Genomic DNA, 12,269 nt, shown 5'->3' with positions numbered 1-12,269 from the left:
TACTACTATTATACTTATATATATTATGTACAAATATAGTTATATAAAAATATAGTGTAAGCTACGCTAGTGTCCCTGTGGAACGAACCGGACTTACTAAAAACTACACTACTCTACGATTAGGTACACTGCCTATAAGTGTTGTAGCAAGGTTTAGGTATATCCATTCTATAAATAAATAAATAAAACTTGTAAAATTAGTACCGTATTCGTGATAAAAATAACACTATTTCGTACGCACCCCGCTACAGCATCAAGTTTTTGGCGCCGCTGCCGGGGATACCGAAAGCGAAACCCTATATAAAAAAAAAAGTTTTATTTTTTAAAAATTCTGTTATAAAAATATTTTAATTATAAGTTTTTAAAATATAAATTTTATTTTATTTTATTTAAATTATCTTTTATTTTATAAAAACAAATAAAAAATAAAAAAAAATAATAAAAAAAAACCAAAGTGGGCCGAACTGATTAAGCCCAGGTTTTAACCGATTACTATTTACTCCGCGATCGCGGAGATATTAAGCTATAATCTACGCGATCGCGTAGCAGTCCTGACTGACTAATCCTTGTACGCATTAATTGCAGATTAGGGTTTAATTAAATTAATATTATTATTAATTAAGTAGGGTTTAGTTAATTTATTATTAATTTTAGTTTTAATTAATTAGATATATTAAGTTTTAAATTAGTTTTTAAATTATATAAAAATTAATACTTTTATAAAATAATAATATAAAAATAATATTTTTATAAAAATTGTATTTTTATCATTTTAGCTAAATTTTGTATTTTTATCATTTTTTCATAATTATTTTATTTATCGTTCGTAATTAGTTTTAATTTAGTTTTTGCCGTAGTTAACTTTATATTTCTAAGAATTTTAAGTTTTGCCGTAATTCTCCCTTAAGGTCTTTTTCTTAGAACTAGATTTTAAGAGCCTTAGAATTTTACGACAACGCTTTTCGCTTTAGTAAGTTTATAGATTTTAGTTCATATAAGTAATTGCCGTTTTCCGAATAGAATTGCATTTAAATTTTAATACCTTTAAGTTTAATATCTTTAGTCGCTACTTTTAGTTTTAAGTTTTTATACGCTAAACTTTAGACGTAAAATTTTAGTTTCTAAGTTTTAGTTTATTTTTCGACGCTATTTTTCATTTTCATTTCTACGCGCTAGTTTTTAGGACATAGATTTTCTTTAAATTCCGACGAAAAATTATTGAAAGTGGTTAAATCAATAGACCCCAATTTTCTGATTCGTAGTAATAGTTGGATTTGTTAGTGGCGAGTTGTGGATTTTCCGATTTAAAGGATCCTGGCTACCTGCTGCATCTATTGACTATTCGAAACGTGGGCAAAATCAGAAAAGTTTATTAATTTGATAACTTAAATAATTTTTATATTTATAACTAATAGGTTACGTAAGTGAATGCACCGAGCGAAACGTTCACCACCTTTTGTACGTTCACCACCTGTAACTCGATCAAGACATTTAGCCAATATTGTCGCCGTTGATTTTTCTTTAGAATCGTCATCTAGAACAAGTACTCCAACTCAAATTTCTGATAATCCAATTTTTGAACCAAATTTCACAATTGAGAATCCGGAGGATATTCAAGGGCAATTCGAAGGTCCTGAACCACTAATTATTCCTCCTGAACCACAAATTACTCATCCAGAGATTATCGAGGAAGAAACCATTAAATCAGAATCTTCTAGTGATTCAGATTCAACAAATTTAAATATGGAAGTAACGGAACCTCAAAGTATGGAAGACCGAATGAGAGCCACACATACGGGCCAAGGTCATGCCATTAATCAACCAGATGTTAGAACGCCAGATTTTGAAATCAAAGGACAAATCCTACACATTGTAACGACCCGGATTTTTCCGATAATATATAGAAGATTAATATTTACATAATTAATGTTTCCAACATGTTAAGCAATCAAACTCATCAAGATTTGGTTATTTGAAATGAATTTTATATAAACGTTTGACCACCCAGTTTGACCGATGATTCACGAACGTATGAACTTTTATATGACATAATTAAATATATATATATATGGTTATATATATATGTTTAATAGGTTATAATGATAATCAAGTATCTCATTAAGTATATTAACAATGAACTATATACATAAAATGAGACTACTAACTTAAGGGTTTCGAAACAATATATATATAACGATTATCTATGTAATAACGTCTTAATACTTATGAATCATACTAAGATATATTAATACACTATGTTAACATGATAAAATGATAATTCATTATCTCATTAAGTATAATAACAATGAATTAATTACATTTAACAAGATCGTTAACTTAAAGGTTTCAAAACAACACTTACATATAACGACTAACGATGACTTAACGACTCAGTTAAAATGTATATACATGTAGTGTATTTAGATGTATTAGTACACTTTTGAAAGACTTCAAGACACATATCAAAGTACTTCTACTTAACAAAAATGCTTACAATTACATCCTCATTCGTTTTCATCAACAATTTCATTCGTATGCACCCGTATTCGTACCCGTACAATACACAGCTTCTAGATGTATTTACTATTGGTATATACACTTCAATGATCAGCTCTTAGCAGCCTTTGTGAGTCACCTAAACATGTGGGAACCATCATTTGGCAACTAGCATGAAATATCTCATAAAATTACAAAAAATATTACAAATCATTCATGAATTATTTACAAGAAAACAAACTTACATATCCTTTATATCTAACCCATTAGCAACGACCAAAAACACCTACAAACACTTTCATTCTTCAATTTTCTTCATCTAATTGATCTCTCTCAAGTTCTATCTTCAAGTTCTAAGTGTTCTTCATAAATTCTATAAGTTCTAGTTTCATAAAATCAAGAAATCTTTCAAGTTTGCTAGATTACTTCCAATCTTGCAAATCCATTTCAAGTAATCATCCAATCTCAAGAAGTCCTCACTTAATTTAGTAGGTTTTCATTCTAAATCAAAGGTAAGAATCATATACAAACTTTGGTTCAATTTCTATAACTATAACAATCTTATTTCAAGTGATGATCTTACTCGAACTTGTTTTCGTGTCATGATTTTGCTTCAAGAAGTTTCAAGCCATCCAAGGATCCTTTGAAGCTAGATCTATTTTTCTCTTTTCCAGTAGGTTCATCCATAAAACTTGAGGTAGTAATCATGTTCATAACATCATTCGATTCTTACATATAAAGCTATCTTATTCGAAGGTTTAAACTGGTAATCACTAGAACATAGTTTAGTTAATTCTAAACTTGTTCGCAAACAAAAGTTAATCCTTCTAACTTGACTTTTAAAATCAACTAAACACATGTTCTATATCTATATGATGTGCTAACTAAATGATTTAAAACTTGGAAACACGAAGAACACCGTAAAACCGGATATACGCCGTCGTAGTAACACCGCGGGCTGTTTTGGGTTGGATAATTAAAACCTGTCTTAACCTTTGAATTAGAATCTTGTTTTCTGGGAAAATGATTTTTCATATGAACATGATAACGTGTCCAAAAATCATAGCTAAACTCAAAGTGGAAGTATGTTTTTTTTAAATGGTCATCAAGATGTCGTTCTTTCGACGGAAATGACTACCTATTTCAAATCCGACTTGTAACCTGTAAATCCGACTATAAACCACCACTTTTTCAGTTTAGTTTCACAAAATTTAGTTCGTTCCAAAACCATAGCAATTTGAATCACTCAAAACGGAGTTGTAACGAAGAAATTATGGGCAAAACAATATTGGTTAGAATTCTACATTTTGAATTCGGGATTTTTGAACAAAAATCTATACTAACCATATCCTAGCTAACTTTGCTTGTATTATACATGTATTCATACATATTTCCTTGTACCATACTAGTCTTGGTTAATCGTAAGACACATGTACACAATACGTCGAGATAACTTCAAAGACAATAGTTGTACAGGGGGTCGTGATTAAACCTTAGACAATATATATACAATACGTCAGATAAATCGTAAGACACATGTACACAATACGTCGAGATAACTTCAAAGACAATAGTTGTACAGTGGGTCGTGATTGAGTCTTAGACAATATATATACAATTCGTCGGATAAATCGAAAGACACCACATACACAATACGTCGAGATGACTTCAAAGACAATAGCTGTATCGTGGGTCATGATTGATTCTTATACAATACGTGTACACTATGTTTTGAAATATATATTTACTACTAATTGTGAACTACTAACGTTGGACTGCTAACTTGACAACTTAAATCATTAACACGTAAATAAAAATATAATATGAATATAATTCTATCACATTTTGATATATATATATATATATATATATATATATATATTTGTTATAGGTTTGTGAATCGTCCTGTGACCAAGTCTGATTTTCGACGAATTGAAAATCTGTGAAGGTGAGTTATAGTCCCATTTTTACTATCTAAATTATTTTGGGATGAGAATACATGCAAATTTATAAATGTTTTACAAGATAAGTACAAGTTCATGAAACTACATTCTACGACTGTTTTGTTATACCGGATATCTGTACTTATTATTATTATGCTTGGTAACCTAAGAATTAGTGAAAAACACTAATTGACGCGAATCCTAAAGGTAGATCTACGGGCACCAACCACCCCCATTTTCGAATAGTGGAAATGCTTTAGTACTTCGAAGGGTTCTTGTCATACATTTGAATAGTGGAATGTATGATGCCAGATATCTTAAGCGCTCTATGTTAAGGTCGGTTACCAGGCGACTCATCGTATGAATGATTTTTGCAGTTGTAATGATCCTGCGCATTTAATTAAATGAAATCTTGTGGCTTATTAAATGTTATGATTATTATATAGAAATTAAACCTATGACTCACCAACATTTTTGTTGACGTTTTAAGCATGTTTATTCTCAGGTGAATATTAAAAACGCTTCCGCTGTCGTATGCCAACCCAAGGTCAAGATTTTGAGTCGGCATAATTGTTTATATTGTTTAAACTTGCATTCGGAGTGTTTGTTGTAATATATTTGATCAGGTTGTAAAGGGTTGTGTAAAAACTTATTTATTTGAGGAGATTGTCTTTGATAGACAATCTAAAGTATGTCATTAAGACCTTTATTCAATAATAAAGGTTATGGTTGTTTTTAAAAACGAATGCAAGATTTGAAAAACGTCTCATATAGAGGTCAAAACCTCGCAAAGAAACCAATTAATATGAAACGTTTATAATTAATATGAACGGGGCATTTCAGTTGGTATCCGAGCGTTGGTCTTAGAGAATCAGAAAAATTTTCATTAGTGTGTCTAACTGATTTTTGATGCATTAGTGAGTCTGGACTTCGACCGTAATTATTTTAAAAAATGATTGCTTAATACAATTGTTGGAAACATAGGATTATTAACATATAAATATTATAAGATATATCATTCTCTTAACGTGCCTGCCATTATGTGATAGATGACTTCATCCGATCATATAAGCATCTCTAGTGATTCAGATTTCATTTACTTATCAAGTGATTCGGAGGCTGAGTCAAAGTGTACGACTTATAAACCAACGGAAAAGTTAACTTTTGGTGCTACCATTAAAGTGGAAAATTGTTGGGAAAATTGGGAAGATTCACAATTGCCAGTAGAGGTTCCAGAAGAGGATCCAGAAGAAGATCCCGAAGAAGAGGAACCCGAAGAAGAGGATCCTGAAGAAGTTGTGGAAATTACCGAACCACAACGTGATTTGGGAAAATCTTTGGCTGTTATACCCGATCCCAAACCCGATGAACCTATTATGACTCAAAATGTTTGTGATCATCCACCTGAACCATCTAAGAAATCAGTTTATAAAATGACCGCTCGTATAACGACTGGTGGTTTTGTTCCCAAACAATTAGCCGAAAGAACCAATTGGGAGGAATTGGAAAAAGACCTATCCAAACGAAAATCCAAACGTTTGGACGAGAAAGAAACAACGTCAACATCTAAGAAATCTCGCCGTTCTTGAACCATCGGCAGCTATCCTGTATTCCATGCATTGTGAAATATGTAGTATATTGTATGTTTAAGTTTGTATGAAAGTTTGCGATGTAATTTTCCTTATGATTGTATAATAATAAGAATAAGCATGGAAGGTTTATTATTATTATTACAACTTATTATTACGTAGTAACGTAATAATGTACCATAGTTTTTCATATTAGAATTTTAGTAGCTAATTTGTGTGTTAGCTGCTAAGTATGAACATTATTACAGTTATAAAACGCTAATATGAAGAAAAGGCTTTTATAATAATAAGTTCATATTAAGCTACAAAATACTTTTTGGCTACTTCTAAAAATTCTATGTGATTAACTCATTCGGTTATTTTTGAAGGAAATGGCTCCTCCAGTTACTAGACAACAACAATTGAGCACAGAAGAACTTCAAGCTTTTGCTGCAAATATGGCTGCAGTGATGAATGCAATGAACAACAATAACCAATCGGGTTCCAGCAGTGGAGGAAACAATGGCAACCGGATTGGATGTTCCTACAAAGCTTTTATGGCCTGCAAACCCAATGAGTTTGAAGGAACGGAAGGACCCGTTGGACTAAAGCGGTGGACAGAGAAGGTTGAAGCCGTGTTCGCAATCAGCAACTGCGCAGAAGAGGATAAAGTTAAGTATGCCACACATACTTTCAGGGGTACTGCTTTGACATGGTGGAATACCTACATGGACTACGTAGGACAGAATACCGCCTACGCACTTCCATGGTCCGCCTTCAAGCACATGATGAAGGAAGAGTACCGTCCCAGAACCGAAATCAACAAGCTCAAGGCAGAGCTTAAAGCACTAACAACCCAAGGGTTAGATGTTACTACCTACGAGAGGCGTTTCAATGAACTGGCTTTAATGTGTCCTGGAGCATTTGAGGACGAAGAAGCAAAAATTGAAGCATTCATAAAAGGGTTGCCGGAACGAATCCAAGAGCATGTAGGTGCTAACGACCCTGCAACAATGCAGAAAGCGAGTCGTATAGCCCACAAGTTGATAGGCCAAATTACAGGAAGGATAAAGAAAGAAGCGGCCGAGGAGGCCATAATGAAACAGGGAAAGAGAAAGTGGGAGGAAAGCAGTGATCAGGGTTACCAGTCCAACAACAACAATCAAAACAACAACTACAACAACAATCGCAACCACCCCAATAACAACAATAATCGCAACAACAACCGCAACAATAACCGCAACAACCATTCCAATAATAATAACAACAACCGCAACCAAAACTACAACAACCCAAATCCCAACAATAACAACAACAAACGACTCAACAACAATAACCCTAACAACAACAACACCAACAACGGCAACAAAAGGCAAAGAACTATATGCCCCAGGTGTGATAAGTTTCATCCGGAATGGTTTTGTAAAGAATTATGTACCAAGTGTAATAGGAATGGCCATATTGCGGCAAAGTGTGAAGTCTATGGACCAAATAGAAACAAAGGAGTAAATAATGCCGGAACAAATAATAACGGCGTTGTTTGCTATGGATGTGGAAAACCGGGCCATACCATAAACCAGTGCCGGAATGGAAATACGCAAGGCCGTGGGAGAGCCTTCAACATTAATGGGGAGAAAGCACAGGAAGACCCGGAGCTTGTTACGGGTATGTTTCTTATCAACAATACACCTGCTTATGTTTTATTTGATTCGGGTGCCGATAGAAGTTATATGAGTAGAGAATTTTGTGCCAAATTAAATTGCCTGTTAACGCCTTTGGATAAAAAGTGTATAGTTGAAGTAGCAAACGGTAAACTAATTAAGGTTGATAAAATTTGCCGAAATCAGAAAATTAGTTTAGTTAGCGAAACGTTTGCAATTGATTTAATACCGGTGGAATTGGGAAGCTTCGACATAATTATTGGAATGGACTGGATGTCCAAGGTGAAAGCCGAAGTTGTTTGTCATGAGAAGGCGATTCGCATTCCGAGAGAAGACAGATTACCCTTAATGGTGTACGGAGAAAAGGGTAATGCCAAATTAAATCTTATTAGTAGTTTGAAGGCGCGCAAACTAATAAGAAAAGGTTGCTATGCCGTACTAGCACACGTTGAGAAGGTTGAAAAAGAAGAAAAGAAAATCGATGACGTTCCCGTTGCAAGAGAATTTCCTGAAGTGTTTCCGGACGAATTACCGGGACTACCTCCACACCGATCCGTTGAATTCCAAATAGATCTTGTACCAAGAGCTGCACCAATAGCTCGTGCTCCATATAGACTTGCACCCACCGAAATGAAAGAATTACAAAGTCAGCTACAAGAATTATTAGAACGTGGTTTTATCCGACCGAGTACGTCACCATGGGGAGCTCCAATTTTATTCGTTAAAAAGAAAGATGGGTCTTTTCGCATGTGTATCGATTACCGTGAGCTGAACAAAGTCACCATTAAAAACCGATACCCTTTACCCCGAATCGATGACCTATTTGATCAACTCCAAGGTTCGAGCGTATACTCCAAAATCGACTTAAGGTCGGGTTATCATCAACTGAGGGTTAAAGAAGCCGATATACCAAAAACAGCCTTCAGAACTCGTTATGGCCATTACGAATTCATGGTTATGCCATTCGGTCTAACCAATGCACCCGCAGTTTTCATGGATCTCATGCACCGAGTATGTAGTCCATATTTAGATAAATTTGTTATTGTCTTTATTGATGACATTCTTATCTATTCGAAGAATAACCAAGAACACGAACAACATTTGAGACTTGTATTAGAGTTGTTAAGAAAAGAACAACTTTATGCTAAGTTCTCTAAATGTGCTTTTTGGTTAAATGAAGTACAATTTCTTGGCCACGTAGTCAGTAGTAATGGAATCAAAGTTGATCCCGCCAAGATCGAAGCCATCAAAAATTGGGAAACCCCGAAAACTCCAACGCAAATACGTCAATTTTTGGGTTTAGCCGGTTATTATAGGAGATTTATTCAAGATTTCTCCCGAGTAGCCAAACCTTTAACTGCCTTGACACACAAGGGGAAAAAGTATGAATGGACTTCCGAACAAGAGGGTGCCTTCCAATTGTTGAAAAAGAAGTTGACTACAGCACCTATTTTATCGTTACCTGACGGAATGGAAGATTTTGTTATCTACTGCGACGCATCAAGAATGGGTTTTGGGTGTGTTCTTATGCAACGGAAGAAGGTGATTGCATATGCTTCTCGACAACTCAAAATTCATGAACAAAACTACACCACACATGATCTGGAATTGGGCGCCGTTGTTTTTGCATTAAAGATGTGGAGACATTATCTATATGGGGTCAAGTTTATTGTATACACCGACCACAAAAGTCTCCAACATATTTTAAATCAAAAGCAACTAAATATGAGGCAGCGTAGGTGGGTTGAGCTGCTAAATGATTATGATTGTGAAATCCGTTACCACCCGGGGAAAGCGAATGTGGTAGCCGATGCCTTGAGTCGAAAGGAAAGAGAACCTATTCGAGTAAAAGCTATGAACATGATTATTCATACTAATCTTACTACTCGAATAAAAGAGGCACAACAGGAGGTTTTGAAGGAAGGAATTTTTGGAAGGGAAATACCCAAAGGATTAGAAAAACAGCTTAATATTCGGGAAGACGGAACCAGGTATTTAGCTGAAAGAATTTGGGTACCAAAGAATGGAGATTTGAGGAAAGTGGTACTAGATGAAGCACATAAAACCAGATATTCAATACATCCCGGAGCGGGGAAAATGTACCAAGACCTCAAGAGAAACTTTTGGTGGCCAGGAATGAAGGCTGATATAGCCACATATGTAGGAGTATGTTTGACTTGTTCTAAAGTCAAAGCTGAACATCAGAAACCATCGGGTCTACTCCAACAACCTGAAATCCCAGAATGGAAATGGGAAAATATTACCATGGATTTCATTGCTAAGTTACCGAGAACCGCAGGTGGTTATGATATGATTTGGGTAATAGTCGATCGTCTTACTAAGTCAGCACACTTTCTGCCAATAAAAGAAGAGGATGGTATAGAGAAATTAGCACGATTATATCTGAAAGAAGTTGTATCTAGACATGGTATACCAATCTCTATTATCTCTGATCGTGATAGCAGATTTACTTCTAGATTCTGGCAGGCATTACACGAAGCGTTGGGAACTCGTCTAGATTTAAGTACTGCCTATCATCCACAAACTGATGGGCAGAGTGAAAGGACGATTCAGACACTCGAAGACATGCTACGAGCATGCGTTATTGATTTTGGAAGTAGTTGGAATCGACATCTACCATTAGCTGAGTTTTCCTACAACAACAGCTATCATTCTAGCATTGAGGCGGCACCATTCGAGGCACTTTATGGGAGGAAGTGCAGGTCTCCGATTTGTTGGAGTGATGTGGGGGAAAAACAGATTACAGGTCCGGAAATTATCCAGGAAACTACCGACAAGGTCATTCAGATTCAGCAACGATTGAAAACAGCCCGGAGTCGGCAAAAGAGCTACGCGGATGTTAGAAGGAAACCTTTAGAGTTTGAGGAAGGTGATATGGTTATGCTTAAGGTATCACCTTGGAAAGGTGTTATTCGTTTTGGAAAGCGAGGGAAATTGAGCCCAAGATACATTGGGCCATTCAAGATCGAAAAACGCATTGGGCCGGTGGCCTATCGACTTGAGCTACCTCCACAATTAGAAAAGATTCACAACACCTTTCATGTTTCGAACCTGAAGAAATGCCTAGCTACCGAAGATCTCATTATCCCTTTAGATGAAATTAAGATTGACGAGAAACTAAATTTCGTCGAAGAACCCGTCGAAATTATGGATCGTGAGGTCAAACGACTCAAACAAAGTAAGATACCAATCGTTAAGGTTCGATGGAATGCTCGTAGAGGACCTGAATTCACTTGGGAACGAGAAGACCAAATGAAGCTGAAGTACCCACATTTGTTTTCCGATATCGCACGTTAACTAGGTACTATTCTAAATTTCGGGACGAAATTTAATTTAACGGGTGTGTAATGTAACGACCCGGATTTTTCCGATAATATATAGAAGATTAATATTTACATAATTAATGTTTCCAACATGTTAAGCAATCAAACTCATCAAGATTTGGTTATTTGAAATGAATTTTATATAAACGTTTGACCACCCAGTTTGACCGATGATTCACGAACGTATGAACTTTTATATGACATAATTAAATATATATATATATGGTTATATATATATGTTTAATAGGTTATAATGATAATCAAGTATCTCATTAAGTATATTAACAATGAACTATATACATAAAATGAGACTACTAACTTAAGGGTTTCGAAACAATATATATATAACGATTATCTATGTAATAACGTCTTAATACTTATGAATCATACTAAGATATATTAATACACTATGTTAACATGATAAAATGATAATTCATTATCTCATTAAGTATAATAACAATGAATTAATTACATTTAACAAGATCGTTAACTTAAAGGTTTCAAAACAACACTTACATATAACGACTAACGATGACTTAACGACTCAGTTAAAATGTATATACATGTAGTGTATTTAGATGTATTAGTACACTTTTGAAAGACTTCAAGACACATATCAAAGTACTTCTACTTAACAAAAATGCTTACAATTACATCCTCATTCGTTTTCATCAACAATTTCATTCGTATGCACCCGTATTCGTACCCGTACAATACACAGCTTCTAGATGTATTTACTATTGGTATATACACTTCAATGATCAGCTCTTAGCAGCCTTTGTGAGTCACCTAAACATGTGGGAACCATCATTTGGCAACTAGCATGAAATATCTCATAAAATTACAAAAAATATTACAAATCATTCATGAATTATTTACAAGAAAACAAACTTACATATCCTTTATATCTAACCCATTAGCAACGACCAAAAACACCTACAAACACTTTCATTCTTCAATTTTCTTCATCTAATTGATCTCTCTCAAGTTCTATCTTCAAGTTCTAAGTGTTCTTCATAAATTCTATAAGTTCTAGTTTCATAAAATCAAGAAATCTTTCAAGTTTGCTAGATTACTTCCAATCTTGCAAATCCATTTCAAGTAATCATCCAATCTCAAGAAGTCCTCACTTAATTCAGTAGGTTTTCATTCTAAATCAAAGGTAAGAATCATATACAAACTTTGGTTCAATTTCTATAACTATAACAATCTTATTTCAAGTGATGATCTTACTCGAACTTGTTTTCGTGTCATGAT

The sequence above is a fragment of the Rutidosis leptorrhynchoides genome, chromosome 1, assembly GCF_046630445.1.
Source record: "Rutidosis leptorrhynchoides isolate AG116_Rl617_1_P2 chromosome 1, CSIRO_AGI_Rlap_v1, whole genome shotgun sequence".
In the NCBI taxonomy this organism is placed as follows: domain Eukaryota; kingdom Viridiplantae; phylum Streptophyta; class Magnoliopsida; order Asterales; family Asteraceae; genus Rutidosis; species Rutidosis leptorrhynchoides.
This window is presented reverse-complemented; position numbering follows the sequence as displayed.